The sequence below is a fragment of the Rattus norvegicus genome, chromosome 7 (assembly GCF_036323735.1).
Source record: "Rattus norvegicus strain BN/NHsdMcwi chromosome 7, GRCr8, whole genome shotgun sequence".
Taxonomy (NCBI): domain Eukaryota; kingdom Metazoa; phylum Chordata; class Mammalia; order Rodentia; family Muridae; genus Rattus; species Rattus norvegicus.
The window spans coordinates 106,077,615-106,099,145 of NC_086025.1; the positions used below are offsets into that span (position 1 = coordinate 106,077,615).

At 43.5% G+C, this 21,531-nt stretch overlaps 1 long non-coding RNA gene across 1 annotated transcript in view; it reads left to right on the forward strand.

Annotated features, from left to right (window-relative positions):
• The window catches only part of LOC134479748 (uncharacterized), a 119,245-nt gene that overhangs the window by 89,898 nt on the left and 7,816 nt on the right, over positions 1–21,531 (forward strand). The window contains exon 3 of the long non-coding RNA XR_010053433.1: positions 18,763–18,852. This is a non-coding gene — a long non-coding RNA (uncharacterized LOC134479748). The remainder of the gene's footprint in view (positions 1–18,762; positions 18,853–21,531) is intronic.

The window sequence follows — 21,531 nt, forward strand, 5'->3', positions numbered from 1 at the left end:
ATGTGTATTTGTGAACCTGGATGTATACATTTACCTCATCCATGCCACTGTCTGAGAAGCTAGACAAGGGCATTGGATCTACTGGAGATACAGATGGCTGTGAACTTCCCAGGATGGGCACTGAGAAACAAACCTGGGTCCTCTGCAAGAGCAGTAGGTGCTATGAACCACTGAGCTATCTCCCCAGCCCTATGGTGACCTTTTCAAACCTTCAAAACCCCATCATGCTGATGATTTATAATGATAGATTCCTCTTTCCTATAGTTTGTCACTGCAAGAGCAGAGAAAATTGTTCACAAAAATGATATATTTGCTTAGAATCCATTTGTCTCCTCCCATAAGATTATGCACTGATCTTTGAAGAAACGATCTGTGCCTAGCAAAACTAAGCCAAGTGCTAAGCCTCTTTACTTCTGAAATCCAGGTATTCATAATCTAGAGTAAATGGTCAGTTACCCAGCACACTAAGTCTCATGTACTACCTGCCAGGGGCAGGACTACATGGTCATCCATACTGGTGTGGCCTAACCTGGCTCTAGAGCAGTACCCATCACAATGTTCAGAGAAGGTATGGGGAAGAGCAACTGGAAAGTATTTTCCACAGGGAGCTGAAGTCATATTTCCTGTCTTTGCTTTAATGGGTTAATGGGCTCTGCTACTTCCACTTCCTTTTGTGGGTAAGATGAGGAGTGTCCCAAATAAAAGATTATTTACAGAGATCCTGGACAAGCCTCCACAGAATGACCCAGTCAACATGTATATCAGGCTTCGTCACTCATGTAAGAAATTCTTCAATGCCTCCTTCACCAGACAACCAAAGCCCAAGACCTCCTATGCCTCATAGTTCTTTTCCTAGCTGCCCCCTTTCAAACCCCTGTTACTCATTGTACTCCTACCATATCCTTTTTCCTAAGCCATGTAGACCTCAGACTTTCCAAACTGTAGAACCTAAGCTAACAAATATGTTTGCCTCAGAAAAATCAAGGCACTGGTGTCTGCTACAGCAGTGGCAAATGGACTTACACCAGTCATGTCAGCCATGTTAGCTGGCAACCATAACCCTCAACAAAAATAATTTTATGGTCAGGATCATCACAACATGAGGACCTGTAGCAAAGGGTCACATCATTAGGAAGGTTGAGAACCATTGGCCCAGAGATTAATGCTTCTGAGGCCTCTGCAGAAGGAACAGTATGACTATGATACAGCTTCCTCTAGTCTAGTTCCTGCTACCGCTCACTGAGGAAACTGGGTTCCTTTGTTTCATCATCCTACCCCCGACTCTTCTGAGAGGTTCAGAGTCCCTGCAAAAGGGTTCCCCCTACTAGGGTTGTCCTGTACTTGATGGGCTCATGGTCAACCCTCTGGAAATTTCGACTTTACCAATTTTACTCATATGTTGTCTTCACACAGACCCCTCAGGATGGGCTCCTACTGTGTAGGAGAAGATTACAACAGGAATTATCTGAGCCACCAGCCCACAATTGGTTAAATGGCAGAGTGGGCTTAGGATTCAAACTTAATCAAGAAGCAAAATGTCAAGTGTATAAGCATGAAAAACCTCTCAATTCTGCTAGCATCTAGTAATACAGCTCTAACAGACAGAGACATACACACAGGATGTTCATCTCAGCACTATCTGTAATTGTGAAAAATTGCCCGTAACCTAAATATCAACACGACTAATGAAAACCGCACATAATGATGTATTAGGCAGTCATTAGGAGCGGAATGCAGAGCGTGCTTGTTTTCATGTAAATTTGCCTAACACATTTCATTGAATGAAAAAGATAAATTAGAGAACAAGGCAGCTAATACCATTCTCCAGAAGTTAGCACCAAGGACCTCCTCTGCTGCATTCCTGACACTTCAGTATGTTTGACAATATTCTAACACAGACCCTGAAAGGAAAGAGACATGGTCTGGGTTCCAAAACAAGAACAGACTACACAGTTTTCTTCACATTCCTCTTCTGTCAATTGGAGACATCTGTCTTGTTTGAGATGACCATACTGGGCTTCATTTATCTGCTTTCTTATTTAGTCTATGCAATTTGAAGTATTTTCCATCACATTAGTGCTATAATCTATTGTCAAGTAGCTTAATATTTTAGTTTACTTCCAAAGACTTTGATATTATTTAAGTGTTTCTTTCTCAATGGTTTCTTGTATGCATATAATTTTGTCCATATGCATGGCTCCGCCTGTATGTAGTACCTAGTCTGTCTGCCTCTTGAGATAAATTCTTAACACTGAGGTTGCTTGGTGAGATGGTCAGAAGGTCTTTAATACTGGTGTACTCTTCCACCTGCCCATCTTAACTGTAGGCATATGATCAGTAAGGCGATATAGACCTTTCACTGTACACCAATGGGATCAATGAACTGTAGAATATGGGTTGCAAAGTGGGACATCTGGTAAAGAAGAGGAATGAAGCCACTATGTCACAGGCACAAACTATATACTCACCATGTCTCAAAGACCATCAAAGATTTCCTCTCTAAAACTATGTAATTCACAGGCAACAATAGGGCAGGTATCTAAAATACTTTACAGTGATGAGATAAGGCATGTGACATCTCCACTCTACAGAAAAGAATCCTAGGGACCATATGAGCTGCTCAGATCCCTGATACACTCAACGACAGGGCTCCTACCCAGAGGCCAATATATCCACCTGTGATGTGAGTTGGCAGGAAAGGGCCTGGGCTGGGAGATGAGTCAAGGCTCCTCTGTAGCCCTGCTGTCTTGTGATGGGAGTCTAGATTGAGAAGGAGGAAAGCAAGAAAGTCAAAACCATGTTTAAGAGGTGGGGAGGAGGAAGAGAAAGACAGAGACAGACACATGCAGAAACAGAAAGACAGACACACACACACACAGAGAGAGAGAGAGAGAGAGAGAGAGAGCCTGGCTATGGAGTGATGCTACCCACCCTTCTGCCAGAGAGGAAACTAGATCTTGTGAAATTGCATGTCTCCATATTACAGATCACTCCTTATCCCCCATGTGCTGTGTAAGCATCCTTTGCTCTGGACCTCTGGCTGGGCAGCATCAATCATTTTAACAAATTGTGTGAGGCTGTCTGGCTTCTCGCTCACTCACGTTTGCCAGAAGAGAACAGGGCTCTTGATAAACAGCATGAGCAGGAAGAGTGACTTGATTAGGGATGAGGAACCTGTGTAACCGAGCCAGCTGTACTGGCCAGATGTGTCACTTGTGAATCCTAGGGACCATAGGACCTGCTCAGATCCTTGATACTGTCAACAGCAGAGCTCCTACTCTACTGGTAAGATCCAGATCCACATTCAGCACCAGGAGCTTGGATCTGGTGGGATAGCAGTGTAGTCCTCTCCCACAGCATGGCTTCTATTTACCACACTCAATGGTGTTCAAAAGTATGAAAGAGAAACCCCTGACAGGAATGATTCATGAGTTTTAAGACACAAGCTGTTCTGGGTAGTTTCATGCCCAGGATGTAGACCATCCAATCAATACCCACTCTGTCCACACTGATAAGTATTACCCAACCTTTAATTAACTGATAGCCATCTTGGTTATCAGACCCACAGATGGGGCACAGCCTGCTTATGTTCAACTGGTCCTTGTTTTACTTTATTGGCCACCCAAATCTGAAAGTTGTGATGCAAGTAATTTGACTGTTAAAGAGAAACCATCAAGGGTTTCCTTAAAGGAAAACTTGAAAAGTCTTGATTTTGTACAGAAAGCAAAAATCCCGGGCTAAAGTAGCTGAGGTCATGTATTAATGCAATTAAGGAAGAAAGATGTGCATGTAATGCTGCATCTCAGAATACAAAGTTAGCAAGGATATAAACAGAACGAGACGAAGCATAGAGAGAGACAGGACAGAAAGAAATGCAGAAAGACTGCATTCTGCTTAGCTTTGGGCACAGTTATATCATTACAGCTGCTCTATTTTATTGGTTGTTTTGAGTATTTTGCTATATATAATTGATAAATTAGACCTTCATTTTAAGGATCTATGGGTGGGAACAGTGTATGTCTATAGGGCTCAGCAGTGTATGTGGCTCAGACATCCTGTAGCTCTTGGAATGAACCTCTCATGGGTAAAGGGGAAGAATGCATTAAACCCATGGATATTAGCACATACCACAAATCGGCATTCCCCAGAGATGATGTTAAACCTCTATTAGTGTGAGTCCTGCCAATCCCTACTTAGCAACTAGGAGTCCTGGAAAACAAACCCTTTTTTTGCCCACGGTGGGAAAGTGGCATTGGAAGGAGCCGGTAAGCAGTATGTACCAACCTAGAAGCATTTGATCATTTGCTGAAGGAAGCTGGAAACGGAATCCTCATTTGTAATGAGCAAATAGGTCATGGTAAAAAGGTCCAGGCCTGGAGGCTACTTCCTCACCAATGCCAAGTGCCACTGGCACACAGTTTACCAGTTTTCCACCTTCTACCTTTCTATGACCTCTTCTAGCACTCCTACTCCTAGCTTGATACACTGCCCTCCTCTGTTCTCTGTTCCACTAATTTACCACACCGCTCAAGTTCCCACAAAACTAAAAAACCTCAGGAAGCCATATAGTGGGAGCCCAGATCCATGTCTCAGTGTCACCTCCTCTATGAGAGAAGATGTCTGCCTCAGAGCCAGGCTTCAGATCCAAGGGAAGATTAGCCATTGACCCCTGGGGCATCTGCTCTAAGCATCAGGTTGTCTCATCATCCGAAGTTCCCTCTGAGTGAGGATGATCAGATTGCTACCTTTTACTGCTGGGACAGTTTACAACAACATCACCCATAGCAGTGTAGGAAATGCATGCTTGTAGGCCAGGAACTCAGAGCCCTAGCATGACCACTGTCCCCAGAGGGGTCTATCAGATGGTACTAGCCAAGGGAGCTTCCTCTCCTTTTCCCAGTGGAAGTAAACACTATCTCTCATTCTGTTTTCTTGCATGATTTTGATGTTGTCCTTTGAAACAAACTTTAATATTTTTTGCGTAAGTTTAATTGAATTTATAATTTCGCTTGGTTGCTGTTGTCATGGGTGAGGAAAGTTTGCCTAACTCACCGCACAGAGTTTGCTCCTGGGTGCTGAGAGTATTTTGACTTGTATTGTAAAGGGAAGCTTACTTAGGAACTCTCATTTATCAGCTATTGATCCACCTATCTATTCTGTGTTAGGACCACAGCCTAAGATCCTAACTGAGGCTCCAGATACCAGCAGAGATCATTATAGAAATTTAAATGACCTTAATTCTACAAGATAATGTAGATACAATGTAACACATCTAGCTTTCAGGAGACAGTCTCTAAAGTGGCAATGTGTGTAGGTCCAGAGGGACACCCTGTATACACTGGGGGATATCATATTAGGCACAAGGAAGGCTCCAGTTGTGATGTGTCTCCACAGAGCTGCTTTCGCCACCTCTGTGTGCTCATTCCATCATTCCTGATCATTTTTCCATGGGCAAGTGGTCTGGCACTCATTTGCATATGAAAACCTCTCCTAGATCACTCCACCAGACTGCTTTCCATATTTTTAATATGTCTGCACCTTCAGTTGCTACTTGTTCATTTCTCCTAAGACCTCTTTTCTTTTTCATTTGACCCTTTGTGTTATACTCTTAAAATCACATGGCAATGTCTGAAATGGATCAAAAACATACTATCACTTCCTTTTTCTGTTTATGTGCAATACTAGAGATTGAAACCAGGGACTTGCCTGAGTAAGGGAAGGATCTTATTTCCCCAGTCCTCTTTTCTTTGTTATTCTGAGACAGGGTCTTAATATATTTCCCAGACTTGCCTTGAACTCGGTCTGATCTGAAGTTCAGATGGCCTTCAACTTGTGGTCCTTCTACTTGAGCCGAGACTGCAGGTTTGCGCCACCAAGCCCAGTTGTACGTATGAAATCAGAAAACTCAGATTTTTTCTACCCCACCCCCAAATGTGTTCACATTTATGCTTGTTTTTTAGAGACAGCTTGGCTGGTTCCCAGTTCTCAGCAGGCAAGTGTTGCTTGCTTGTATCATATCTCAGCCTCCCTTGCTGTTCCAGTTTTCTTCTTTGGTCTTTACTGCCAATGTGAATGACTTGCCTTGCCTGCATGGATGCTGGAGACCAAGATCATAGAAAAGGAGACTGGACTAGAGAAACTTGGGATGATCTATGTTGAGGGCTTTTTTTTCCCCTGTCTCTGGCTTAAATAGCAATGTTTATGACATTTATAAATACTGTACCCTGTGATCCTGTCCCGTGTACATTCTAAGCCCCAATATGCCTGCTGGCTCTGAGCCATGGGCTAATCATTCTGTCCTAGGTACTCTCCTCCCAAAAAATGGCAAAGTCCTACCTCTGTCTCTGGGGAGGAAGGTGTTCCCTCCAAGGACTTGGCCTGGTCAAGTCTGCACATTCAAGGTCTTCAGGATTAACCTTGGACCAGAGCTACCTAGGAACATCTCACCTAGCAAGGGTGTCTTCCGATGTCTTAAGGTTCAGGCCATGCTACATAGAATACACAAGATGGGGCTTACTATGGATGACTGTGCATGCCCAAAGCCTTAGCATCTGACCTCTTGGTAGATCTAGGATCCGAGTAAAGAGATCAGACTCTGAAACCCTATATACTTCTTCCACTGACTATTGGCTTATCTTTAACTATGTAATATTGTCTCACTCTGTGTCCTAAAATTTACCTAATGTTTAATTTATTGATGCCATACAGTCCTGTTAGGAATGGACTCAGCAAGGTGTTCTTGCTCAGTTGGTTCTTGTGACCAATTGTCTGCCAATCAGTGACTCTTCATTAGTTGTAAGCTAGCTGGAAGCCAATTAGGGAAGCAAAAGTTAAATCATGTCTCATTATTCAGCAAGCTAACTCAAGCTTGTCACATGATAGTACGGCTGCAAGATCCCCAAGCCAGCAACCCCCTGACATACGTCTGTTTACATGGTGTCAGCTAATGTTATAAGCAAGGTACTGAATCATCTCAGACTCTAGGAGACATAAACATGGTGCCTGTGGAATCTACATAGGTTGGGAGGCCATGGATTTAAAGAAAAGAGAAATTTTCCACCTCATTTGTGGACTACCACACTGGGATACTATTGACTTGCCAGGAGCCAGACATCCAGACAGAATAAAGTGACAGACTATAGTTTCTGAGCTGCTAATGAAGCCAGCAAACCTCATTACTTTCTGGTAGTCCCTACCTGGGGAAGACTGTCACCAGAACTCACGTCAATAAAAAAAAGTCAAACAGCGATTTCAATTCTTACCACGGAACAGCGAACCACAGTTTCTTGCTATGGTTTCAAAAATATGTATCATCAAAGCCTTTCTAGATTGCTTCTGGGGATGCTTACAACTGCAACCAACTCTAGCTCCAGGGTATCCAACACCCATTTCTGGCTTCCACTGGCACCTGTACATGCATGTACACACACACACACACACACACACACACACACACACACACACGCACGCACGCACGCACACACACAGAGAGAGAGAGAGAGAGAATTAATAATAAAAACATCTCTTAAAGAGAATTTGCCTTATACATAAAGCTCTGTGCAGTTTCCTCTTAATACATATCCCTGTGTTCTTAGGATTGTTTTGTAGGTTAAGAGCAGTCATATCATTTTACTGGTGGGAAAATGAAAGCATGCAGAGGTGGTGAAGATTGCCCTCTAGACTCATACCCTGTATTTGTGCTATACTGTGTTACCCACATGCATGCTCTATCCATGAATGAATGTGGAAGAAGCTCACAGCAGCTGGAAGGTGTGGCCACAACTTTTATCTGGGTGCTAGCCTGTTGCCAAATCATAGGAAATGGAATTACAACACAACCAGATCCCACCTTTAAGGTGTGCTGTTGCAATGTATCTCCATAGAGTTTCGCTGCTTTGCCTATTTGGGAATAAGCAATGTAAAAGGATGCACAGATCTGAGCAAGATAAAAATGCATTTCAAGTAAGCTATTCAGAAGATGCGCAAACGTGAAGAGTAACCTCCCGGTCTGGAGTGAGTATCAGAAAAAGAAAGAAACAAATATAACCACATCGGTAGCACTGACCTCCCCTCACAAGTGAGTTTGGGGCTAGCAATATGAGCATCCTAATACCAGCATCAAGGAGTCGATGGAGCAATGAGGACTGTGAGGGTTAGGGGACTGAAGTACTAGAAGAAACCCTAAGCCTCTCAGAGGAAGGTGCACTATTGTTGTACAGTAGAAGTTGAGGAAGGTGGACCATTCCTCTTGACTTCTGCCTTCCTCAACAAAGTCACCCAGTCAAGATTCTTTCTGCCCTGTTTGTAATTCCACTAATCCCCTTGTATAATTGAGCTTGTAACTTTCTCTTGAAAACAACCCCTTATTTTAATAGAGAAATCAAAGCTCAGAGCCAGCACTGGGCTGTGACAGAGCATAGCACATGAATATGAAAATGCTTTGCGCTAATCCCGTTCCTTCAAGGCCCCCTGTTTCTACAGGATGTCTTAGCATTTTAGCTTTCAGAATTCTGCCCCCCACCCCGAACCACGTGCTGCAGGATCCCTATCATCATCTTCCAAGGCCTCACTCACTGCCTGGTTACTTAGTCCAGGATTTTCTGGTATCTACAATATGTGTGACCATGAATCTGCCCAGAAAGAGAGAACACTACAAAACCACCAAAGCCAGTTCATTAGCAAGTGGCATGTGGAGAGAGAATAAGCTCAGGATTTGGTGTCAACTTGACCTGCTTTTGTTTATTCAATTTTACCATCAACTGCTTTCACCGCTGAGCCCCTTTGTCCTCACATTCAAAAATGGATCCTCTACTTTTTTCTTTTTGTCTTTCTATACCTTATTTTTTTTCAAGAATGTGTTTATTTATTCACTTTACATCCTGATAACAGCCCCCTCCTTCCTCTCCCTCTTCCTTCTTCTCTCCTCCAAGTCCCACCCTGACGACTTCCCCCTCCCCATTATCACCACCCCTTCTCTGCAGAGAAGACACGGGTACCAACCCACCCTTGCACATCAAGTAGAACCAGGACTAAGTGCATCGTCTCCCACTCAAGCCTGACAAGGCAGCCCAGCTAGGGGAAGGGGATCTAAAGGCAGGTAACACAGTCAGAGACAGCCCCCACCTCAATAGTTAGGGGACCCACATGAAGAGCAAGCTATACATCTGCTACAAATATATAGGGGTCTAGGTCCATCCCATGCATGCTCTTTCTTTGGTTCAGTCTCTGTGAATCCCCATGGGTTCAGGTTAGTATACTATATAGGTTGTAGATTTTCTTGTGGTGTCCTTGATCACTCCAGCTCCCTCACTCCTTCTCCCAACTCTTTGACAAGACTCCTTGAGCTCTGCCTGATGTTTATCTGTGGGTCTCTGCATCTGTTTCCATCTGTTGCTGGATGAAGCCTCTCAGAAGGCTAGGCTCCTGTCTGCAAGCATAGCAGAGAAAAGAGTCAGGGATTGGCCATCTCCCATGGGATAGGTCTCAAGTTGGGCCAGTCATTGGTTGATCACTTCCTCAATCTTTGCTTCATCTTTATCACTGCATATCTTGTAGGCAGGACAAATTTGGGGGGGGGGTGAAGATTTTGTGGGTGGGCTGGTGTCTACCTCCCTCCAACTAGAAGTCTTGCCTGGCTATAAGAGGCAGCCCCTTCAGTCTCCACGTCCCCAGTTGCTAGGGGTCTCAGATAAGATCACCCCCATAAACTTCAGGAGACTCCTGAGTCCCAGGTCTCCAGCACAACCCAGAGATGCAAACCCACCAATTTCCATTCTCTTTCCCCACAACCCTGCAACACTGCTCCACTTTTCCCATACCTGATCTCCCACCTACTTCCCTCCCTTTATCCACCTCTAATATCTACTTTATTCCCCTTCGAGTGAGATTAAAGCATCTTCCCTTAAGCCATTCCTTGTTACTTAACTTCTTTGTTTCTTGATTACAGTGTGGGTAACCTATATTTATGGCTAATATCCACTTATAAGTGAGTACATACCATGCATATATTTCTGGGTCTAAGTTACCTCACTCACGATATTTTCTAGCTCCATTCATCTTTGTTTTTAATAGTTTAAGTAGTATTCTATTGAATAAATGTACAAAATTTTCTTTCTCCCTTCTTTAGTTTTGAAGGACAGCTAGATTGTTTCCAGCCTCTGGCTGTTAGGAAGAAAGCTTCTATAAACATAGTTAATCAAGTGTCCTTGTGGTGTGGTGAAGCATATTTTGGGTGTATGCTCAGGAGTGGTATAGCTGGGTCTTGAGGTAGAACTATTCCTGATTTCTGAGAAATTACCAAATTGATTCCCAAAGTGGCTGTACGCACACCCAGCAGCAATGGAAGAGTGTTCTCCTTTCTCCACATTCTCACTAGTGGGTGCTGTCACTTGAGTTTTTCATCTCAGCTCTACTGACTGGTATAAGGTGGAAACTCAGAGTCATTTTGACTTACATTTCCCTGATGACCAAGCATATGAAACATTTCCTTTAGTGCTTCTCAGCCATTACAGATTCTTCTGCTGAGAATTCTGTTTAGCACTGCACCCTATTTTTAATAAGGTTATTTGAGTTGTTGGTGTCGAATTTCTCAAGTTCTTTATCTATTTTGGGTATTAGTCATCTGTCAGATGTAGGGTTGGTAAAATTTTCCCCTTTCTATAGGCTGCCATTTTGTCCTATTGATGGCATCCTTTGTCTTACAGAAGCTTTTAAGTTTCATGAGGTCCCATTTACTGTTCATCTTAATGCTTGAGCTGTTGGTGTTCTGATCAGGAAGTTGTCCTCTATGCCACTGTGTTCAAAGTAATTTCCCACTTTCTCTTCTATTAAATTTAGAGTGTCTGGTTTTATGTTGAGGTCTTTGATCCATTTGGACTTGAGTTTTGTTCAGAGCAATAATTACAGATCTATTTGCATTCTTCTACATGAAACCAGTTAGATCAGCACCATTTGTTGAAGATGCTTTCCCCCATTGCATGGTTTTAGCTTCTTTTTCAAAAAGTGTCTGCAGGTTTGTGGGCTTATTTCATGGGTCTTCGATTTGATTCCATTGATCAACCTATCTGTTTCTATACCAATACCATATAATTTTTACTATTATTGCTCTGCAATACAGTTTGAAATCAGGGATGGTGATATCTCCAGAAGTTCTTTTATTGTACAGGATTGTTTTAGCTATCCTGCCTTTTTTTGTTCATTTTTTTAATGTTTGTTGGTTTTTGTTTTTTGTTGTTTTGGTTTTCCATTTTGTTTTTCATTTTGATAGATTTTTCCTTTGATGGGTATGAAGTAAGTGTCCTTCCCTGTCTCTTTTAATTAGTTTTAGTTGAAAGTCTATTTTATTAAGTATTAGAATGGCTAGTCTAGCATGTTCACCTCTGCTGGCTGTGTCCCAGATGGACCTGAGTATTTCTGGGGTCCTACACACTTCCTCGGGTAAGCCAACAGAGCCATGGGTCAGTTGATGGAGATCAGAGAACAACAGATCATCTCTGCTGGCCAAGTTGTCCTGACAGGCAGTGGATTAGTGGGGCAGGGCTCTAACTTAAATGTTCCTGGAATCCTGCAGGCCTCCTCAAAAACGCAGATAGGGCTGTGGTCCAGAAAATGGAGGTCAGGGGACAGTGTGCATCTCCAAATCCTCTACTTTCTTTTCAGTGGGAATGCATGAAAGAGAATGGGAAAATGGCTAATACCATCACTGCTTTATGAAAATCCCCAAAGATGAGCTTCCCCCACTCCTTGTAAAAAAACTCATTACAGGAAAGAAATGTCTAGTGAACAGCTGAAAAAGGATCATATTAGAGGAGAAAGCCAGGGCTGGAGGCAGAAAGCCACACAATGAATCATGATTAATGGAGCCCTGCCACACACAGGGGACCAAAACATGTTTCTTTTTTAAATTTATTGATTAATTTGACAATTTCACATATGTATTTAATATACTGTGATTATTCTCTCTCCACATACCCTTTCTTATTTTCATCTCTCCAATGTTTACTGACCCCTTCCTTTCTCCCTACCTGTCCCTTTGGGGTTTGTTCTGTGACCATTCAGTTTAACTCAAGACCATCTTTGTGGTCATTGGATTTGAACTATCCACTGAAGCTTGTTGGAATCATGAAGGGGCACATAACTGAAAGCAATGACTTCCTGTCTCTCTGAATCTATCAGTTAAGAAATAGTTCAGCAATGAGGAAGAGGACCCCACTTAGCCACCATGACTATTTATGGCTAATGGTGCCAGGAGATATTAGAGGGGAGACCTAGAATTCAAGTCTGGCTTTCAAAGGGCCAAGATCAGGGCTATTCAGGCAGAATGACTAGAGACTGAAAGTCTAGACAATGGGCTGAGGTGTGGGAGGGAGGAAAGTATATGAGAGGAGAGGAAGGGGAAGAAATAGGAACCACCAGTGAGACTCGGATCAGTCCTGGACCCCAGGTCTCTGGTGTGGTTTTGGTACTAGAAAGTTATTTAGAAAGTATTGGGAGAAGTTGAATAGCCATCATGAAGATCACAAGTCCAAGACTACAGCAAGAACAGAGGGCCAGTGTTTGAAATAGCAGTGTCCTACACAGAGGGCCATCTAAAATATAATGACCTATAGGCACTGATCTAGCCCAACACAATGACCGTGGGCTCAAGGACCTGTATATGTACTTCTGAGCTCTGTAGGATGATGGGGCGGGGGAGGTTAACACAATGTGCAGGTAGAGGGAATGAGCTGTGCCTCTTGCTCCTTTCTCCTGGTGAAATCAGTGGCTTTGGAGATGTCCTCGTGGGCTCTGATGCTGCTAACATGATTCTGGTATAATTAATCTGACAGTGATTTCCCAACCAGACTGCTCTCCTCCCAAGTAAACTCAGTTCCCCATGGAGACCCTGAGGCAACAAATGTGTTAGACAGGAGTCTGGGCGAAGTCAAAATTCAGAGGACTGGGACTCCTTTTCATTCCAGAAGGATTTAAGAAAATGCTTTTTATTTATCCTTCTGCCATGTCACTTGGGGAGAATTTGGGAAATTTGTAGGCATAGACAATAAGCTTAGTATCAAAGGGAGACCTGCGTTCCCAGCAGTGATGAAAAATTAGTGATTCTCTATTCTGGGCTGTGTTTATCCTTTCATTGTGATGCAGAAACACTGTTTCCTTAGGAAAGTCTGTGTGTCTTAATTAGATTTGACTTTGTAAATCTTGCCTTTTCCCCTTAGAGACCATGCAAATGGCTGCCCGGTACCTGATGGCAGATTAACCCCAATCTTGGCTTTATGCAAAGAGGTCCAGGAAATTCGATTGAACACATTGAAACATTATCATAGACTCCCAAAGAACAGAAACCAAGGGAATTTTAACCATCATTAAATCTAGCTGCTATCATAGCATCTTAACCGGCACAGGAGCTTCTGCCTCCTGAATATAAGTCCCTGAGAGGCCACTTCCTGCTGGACTTAAGAATTGGGACTTGCCAGGGGAAACTTTCTCTGCTATTATGATTCACATCTCACTTTGTCTGCAGCAAGGGTCTCTCTTTCCATTGTCCCATGTATCAGCCTTGAATAATGGTTTTACCTTTCTGGGCTTCAATTCCCCATTCAAGAAAATTAACAAACTTACCACACTTGTGATCATATTATGGGGTTATAGTGACAGCTGTAGTATGTGGTATGCTTTTGGCATATGATGACTTCTCTGTGTTCACAGTGCCACCAACTTCAACCTCTTTGTGGTAACCTTCAACTTCAACATCATTATCATTTGAAAAGTAGTCATAAGCGTAGCATCTCTACATGTTGTCATAGGTTTTGCCCTCATTGCCTTAGCACTGAGATGTTCCTTGACCAATCACTCACATCCCTGCTTCTTGGGTCTATACTCACAAAGCAAAGGATGTTTTGTTTTGTTTTGTTGCCCATTCCTGATCCAGAGCAGGAGTGGGGACAGTGTTAGTCTTCCCATTGCCGTGAGTTCCTCTGTGGTAATAGCTTCTTGGCCTCAGCTTGCTTTCATGACTTAGGGCACTGCACTTAGAAATATCATTGGCATTTAGATGTATTCTTCATCCTCTTTACATACTGACCACTTCGTGATGGTGGTGGTAGTAATGGTGGTGGTTGCGGAAATGGTGGTAATGGTGACAGAGATGCCATTGTGTCCAGGAAAGCTACATTGAGAAGAGAACTGTATGAGCTGCTTAACTCAAAGCTTCTGCAAAGCAAAAATCCACCTGATATTCTCTGCCAGGTACTTTCCCAAGGGAATACTGATTGATCTTGCTGTCAACTTCGCACAACATAAAGCCCCATGAGGAGGAAACATCATCCACTGATGAATTTCTCAGGTCAGACTGACCTGTGGCCATGTCTATGAGAAATCATCTTGATTGAAAATTGATGGAGGAAGGCCTTGGCCCAATGTGGGTGACACCAACCCTAATCAAGTGGGTCCTGACTATGCAAGAAAGCTAGCTGAGCACCAGCCAGGGAACCATCCAGAAGGCAGCCTCCCTCCGGGTTTTCTGCTTCAGTTTCTGTCCTGATTTCCCTAAGGATGCACTGTGACTTGGAAGTATAAGCTGAAATAACTGTTTTCTAAAGCCCGGGTTGCTTTCAGTCAGTGCTTTGTCCTATCAACAGAAAAGCAAACTAGAACAATGCAGTAGCAGGCTTTATATTGGTATCTCTCCCATGCCTGCTATTCCAGCCATTTGCTTAAAATCACTTAGATCTGGCTGTAAAATCTGCCTGGCTGACAGATATGTATGTGTTTAAGGCATCATTGTCTCATCTTATTGGGCCATAGTAGTGCCTGCTAAGTATTCAACGAAATGGTTATCACTTGACATAAAAGCAGGATGAGTAGCTCTCACACTACCACTCTTATGAAGAGACTTTTAAAGTCAGTCCAGGGCAAGCTGCGGTGAAATCGCTGTCCTCTTTACTGTCATTTTGCTCCTAAGCTCCTGGCCTACTACCCACCACCTCTGAGCCCTCCTCAGGTGTCACGTGGGTCCAGGCTGACAGCAAAGACAGCAGCCATGTCAGCCATCTCTGACTTTGACATTTCCAAAAAAAAAAAAGTTTTCAGGCTGAATTCCAGACAGCTCCTCAGGACTGGCCACATCAGAACTGAAAGCCACATACAGACTGTTCACCCCAAAGCTGCTGCCAGCTTTCTGGCAGGCCAGCACACCGGGGAGTGCTCAGGTGGTGAATCCAGTCCCACATGCTGCCAGTGACTGGATTCAAATGAGCCGTTATTCTAATCCACCTGTCTTCAAGACATGCAGCCATCCTGCCACTCTGCGTAGTCAGGGAGTGGCTGGTTGGGAAACACTGTAGATATAATGATGGTTCTCCCCCCTACTCTCTTTCCTCCCTTCCCTCTCCTCCCCCTCATTTTTCTCATTTCTCATCCATCTCAGTCACTCCAGGTCCTTCGCAGCCTTCATCCTGTGATCTCTAATTTCTTGGAGCTGGTGTGGAGTAAGAGAAAGAAGAAAGGAAGAGGATAGAAGGAATAAGAGAGAAAGAGAGGGAGGAAAGATGAGAAGAATTTCCTGAGCGTCCCCTGTACTTCCCACCTTACTGAGGACGGGGCCCAGAACCCACATGGCCCTGAACAAGTGTCCTCTATCCTTTCTGCAAGGACATTATTACAGTCTGTGCCAGGAGACATCTCAGTAAAATGACTTTTTACACAGGTCCATCCATTATGCACACCTCATGGGCTGATCCTAGTCATATATTCCACTTCTGGACACCTATATGCAGCCCCAGGTATGGCGATGGGAGGCCTTGCTATCCACCATCAAGAAGTATAGCCAACAAGCATCCTCTGGATCTCAGCTCTGTCAGCTGCAGAGAGACACTGTGTCTGAAGTCATGACCTTCTGAGGTCCATATGGATCCAGAGACAGAGGAAAACATTAAGACACCAACAGTCCAGTCCACTCTCAAACACTGATGAATATTCAGCGCAGAGCTCCTGCTGGTCCACCAGGGCTCTATGGGTATTTATTGTAACCAAACCATCTCTTTACCTCAGCTCTTATGTCTTCCCTTCCATTCATCTATGACAATCCCCATTAACCATCATGACTCTGGCATCTGCTTCTGTAAGCACAGCCCTTGCCTGATGTTACAGAGGGCAGACAGTGAGCCATGGAGGACATTTAAATGGAAGGTAGCGTGTTAGTACACAGGACACATCTGTCATTTGAGACTATGAAGAGGCTACTGTTGGGTGACAAAGACATTCTATAGGAGAACACTTAACAGCTGGAGGCAGAAAGCAGTAGCTGCAAGCTGTATCCTAGAAGTGCTAGCCTGAAGTCAGCAGCACTCTCATCTCCTGCAACTGAGAGAGGTCCAAGGCCAAGACCTAAGAGTCAGAACAACTGATCTCAAGAAATCATGAAAGGCCTAAGTAAGCCAACTCTTATGAAAACCCGCGACTGCAGCTCTTAGATGACTACCACAGCTTAGTTCTGAACAAATCAGCATCACAAAGCTGCATCCTTAGCCCACCTTAGCTCCCTACTAGAAAATGACCCTCTGCCATTCTGGAAGGAGGTAAAGAGACCTCCACATACCCTATGGGATATCCCTCCCCTACCCTGTCTCTAGCATATGTCTAGGGTTAGAACACTTTATAATAAGGGTAGCTTCTAGAAGCCTGGAAAACATGACAGCCCAAACTGAGCAAGGCCACAGCGTTACCATGAAGCCTTTCACCTTTGCTCAGGGTGACCTCTGGCAGGGGTCTGACATGTGAATCAAAAAGAATCATAATGAGAGCTATTAGGGACTGAATTGTCACTTCTCCCCCATTCAAGTACTGAGCCATAACCACCACAATGTGGCTGAGAGTTAAAGTTTGGATATACATGTTTATACACATTTATGTGTGTGCATGTGTATATAACTTAATATGTAGCCTTACATATATCTGTGTAATTCCAGTTAACCCTTTCTGTGTGCTGTCTTGACCTCTATCAGCATCAAGAGTCCGTGTTTTGATTTCTTGTGAAAGCTTTTAATATTTGTCTCTTATGCATAAGCTTAACTTATCTTCAAGTCAAGGTCACTGGCTTTCCAAATGGTAATCTAATTGTCTTTGCTACACTTATTGTAAAAACAGATGTTTCACCCATTGTGATGCTGGGATGCCCTCATGACAAGGCAGAGTGACAGCACATGAATGGGTTTCTGTCTGTACATGCTCACTTTCAGTTTCTGTGTTTGATTCTCCTTGACCAGTACCACATTGCCTTAACTGCTTCTGATGTAAAATTGGTCTTAGTTCTTCGCTGCTCTTCAAATTTTTTTGTGGTTTATTCTAAGTCATCTGCCTGCCCACATAGACAATTATTTGGACTGAGATTGCAATGAACTTGCAATGAACTTGTAATTCATTCAAGGGACTGATGTGATCCTGGTTTCCAGTCACAGACTTGGTACCTCCCATGTTTGTAGAACGCTTATGGGTCTTTTGTTTAACATTGCTGCAGATCCAAATCTCAATTTGCATCCTGGTACATAAGCTTGGGTGGGAAGAGCTCAGGCTGCCACATAGCTAGAGGAAACAATGGGGACCAGGCAGTAGGAGCGTGCCAGCCAACATCACAGCCAAAGAAAGATGCTGCTTGAAGGGATGCACCTGCCACAGAGATCCCTACATCCTTGCCCAGGTTCTGGAGAGGCTCATGGGAAATAATGTGCCCATTAACAAACTCAGCAGCTGGATATGTCAGGAAATGAGAGTTGAAAGATATAATGCAAGCAAATAAAGCCCCAAATTCGATTTACTTGACCACTATGCAACCTAGCTCTCTAAAACTGGGATAAAGGGTAAAAACAGCACTCTTACAGAAGTTACAGCTATCTTACAGAAGGCCAAGAACTTCAGTTTTTTATTCTCTGCACACAGACCAGGTTGTAGGTCTCTGCTTTAATTGTGATCTGTTGGAATGAAGAGTTGCCATGATGAAGGTCAAACGATGCACTGATCTACAAATATAGCGGTCATTCATTAGGGATCGTTTTCTTATGGCTATCAAACCCAATGTTTAGGGATCTTCCAGGAAAAAAGAAATGGAAAGATTGTAAGAGGCAGAGGCAGTGAATAACTTCAAAAACAAACAAAAAACCTCACTGTTTTTTGAATACAACTTAGCAGTTTGTTATATGAACTCACAGAACTCACAACAGTTATGACAGCATGTATAAGACTTTTGTAAGCTCAAACCAGACAAAATCACAGCATGAGGGGAGAGCTAGGCACAAGTCCCACCTCCAGCTGAAGAGCTATTAGTATTTGATAGCTGCTAGGAAAGGAAAAAAGTCAGTTTTCTTCATTGATGTGACATCTGATATATTGACCATACTCCAGGGTAAGCCCTACACCAAAGAGTAACTGGGTGACACAAAATGGATTTCAGTGAGAGAGAGGGAGGGAGAGAGAGAGAGAGGAAGGGAGAAAAACAAAGAGAGACAGAGACACAGGGAGATATACAGGGGGAGAGAGAGAGACAGAGAGAGAATATGTGAATAGAAAATTGAGTGGGGAGGAAGGAAGGTGTCAATCTGGAGAAATTGGGGAAGAGAGTTAATATGTTCAAAATACTTTATATGGCATTCTCAAAGAATTAACAAAATATTGTTTTTAAGAACAATAGATCAGTGTGGAGCATTGTATGCCCAGCCTGTGGTAGCACCATCAGTCACTGTCCCTGGCACATGACTTAGCCTTGTTTTGTCTCAGGTTCAATTGCAGCATGAACAGAGAAGTAGTTTTTGCCCTGTCTACAGCCACTCTTCCAGAACTATCATCCAACTTTGTAAGTAGCCTGAGGTGAGTTTCACTTAAACACAAAAGAGTTACAGCATTGGTCAATCGCATGCATCTTTGAGAAAGACCTATTCTGACCCTCACCTGTTGTAAAAGCTGTCTGTTGAGGGCTTTGTTTCGACCTTTTTTTTTCTGTTACTTGGAGACCCTTCTTACCTCTGTTGGCTATTAACCCTTTTCAGATAAATGCTCTACAGATGTTTTCTCCTCCTCCTGAGCTTTGCCTTTTCACTCTCATAATCATTTCCTTTGCAGTGCAGAAGGGGTTGGGTCTGCAATCGCTCCCTTCTCTACTCTGGTTTTATTGCTTGTGGGGTTGGTGATATATCTAAGACATTATTGGCAAGACCTGCAGCAAGATGGCCTCAGACCTGTGTATAAAGGAACTAAGTCAGACAACCCATATCCAAAAGGATAGAATGGCACCTGCCAGGAGCCAGACAGAGAAGGGGACTTGTTCATTTCAGGTTTGCAAGACAACTAAATTCTAGAGATCCAGCACCTGCAGTGACATCATGACACTGGTTAGAAGAATAGAGCTAAAGAACCTGTTAGAAGAATAGAGCTACTGCTAGGCAGGCTTAGCACACAAACAGGCTGACAGACAGACAGACAGACACACACACACACACACACACACACGCAAGCACGAACGCACATGCACACAATGAACAACAGAAAATATAAATCAGTAATCAAGTCACCTTCCTTTCCAGTCTCCATCCTTCTCTAGAACCTGACACCCCCAAAAAGCTGTCTGTTGAGGGATTTGTTTCAACATTTTTCCAGCCAAATCTCCCTTTTCTCTAAGATAAATACTTAGCTCCAGCCAGACTGGTTGCTATGCAGTCCTATCCTCAACCACACCACCCAGGGTTATTAGGTTCACATGGTGCAGCCGTCCCCCCAGTTGCAAAGCCAGTGTCCCCAGCTCTAGCAGGGAGTCTTCCCAGCAGCTCAACCCACACAGGTCTCATTTGTCTGCCCTAACCGCTTGGCAATTAGCCATTCTCCACAGATGCTCCTCTACCCCAGTGGCAGAACATGCATTTGTTATGTTACCTTGAGCGGTTACATATTGTTCCCTAAACCAAAATGAAAGCTCACTCAGGAGCCCTGTCAACTCCAGAAAGCTCTTCAATTCATCAGAAGCCATCCTGCCCTATGCTTTGATGCCACAAGAAAACTTAGAAAAATCAATTAGACTTGGCTTCCCTTCAAAGAAGAAATGTGTGAACACAGAAATGAGACCCAGGCTTGGGGTCAAGTTTAAATTCTGAATTTTCAAATCACTGTGACCTTGGTTAAGTAGCTTCGAGCCTGTGAACTACTTGTCAAAGAGGAACCCCTCTGCCATATGATTTGGGGTTGCTTTGCGTTGTTGATATGAAGTGAGACATCCAAAGGAAAGAAGATAGAATATAGAAACTCCTTTGGGGACGAAAAGAACATAATGTGTCCAAAGAAATGAAAACGAGTCAGATAGTCATTAATTATATCCTGTAAACTGACAGTTTTCTTCTTCATCATACTTTACTGATGTTAACTTGTTTCAAATATCATCATAATTCTAACAAATTGAACTTCACAATTGGGTAAACTGAGGTATGGAAAGGTTAATAATCTGGCCATACAGCTGGCACATGGTTGAACTGGGATTAAGCCCAAGCAATGTGTGTTCCAAGGTAGACTTCTTTGGCCAGGATAGATTGGTACCCAGGTGGGACCTCCAGCTTCTCAAGGGATTGTGTGAGAGGGCACTGGGAGGAGGGGGCTGTGATTGGGATGTGAATAAATTAATTCCTAGGAAGCAACTGTTGTTTCAAGCTCATAAACTATTGTTACATAAACTTTTAGAAAAAATTTCTTTAAAAAAAACCTCTTCCATGCTGCCTGTGTTATGAGGTCTCCTTACAGGGATGGGTGGACAGTGCCCTGCAAAACAGGCAAGATCCAGCTGTTGTGTTCAAATGTCCATTTATATAAAATAAAATGTAATGTTTTATGAGATGAAATAGGCCACTAGAATGCTTTAAGTGGGGGAGAAGAGATCGCTTGATAATTTTATGAAGCATGAAAGTTACTTTTATACATATTCTCAGAGTACAAACTGTATAAAAAAACAGTATTCAATTCAATGAATTACTTCAACACGAACACATTTGTATTGCTGATGCCCACATAAACAGACCACTACATAAACAGTAGTTCTCCCTTCCCATCCCTGGTCATTGCTTGAGTACCTGTTCATATGTTTTGTAATGCTGTGATGGGCAGGAGAGGGTAGGTACCTTACCAGGCACATGTTGAGGCATCCCTCATCCTCGAGGTAACAGCCATACAATGGGTATAGTATAAAATGAAGTTTATTTGGGGCACGGGAAAGAAAGGAGACAGCTAGGAACAGAAAGAGAGGAGAGAGAAAGAAGGGAAGAGGCCAGCCAGGAATGTGTGGAAGGAGAGAGAAAAGAAGAGAGGAGAGGGGAAGAGAGGGGAGGGGAGGAGAGGGGAAGAGAGGGGAGGGGGGAGGGGAGAGGGGAAGAGAGGGGAAGGGGGAGGGGAGAGGGGGGAGGGGAGAGGGGAGAGGGGAGAGGGGAGAGGGGAGAGGGGAGAGGGGAGAGGGGAGAGGGGAGAGGGGAGAGGGGAGAGGGGAGAGGGGAGAGGGGAGAGGGGAGAGGGGAG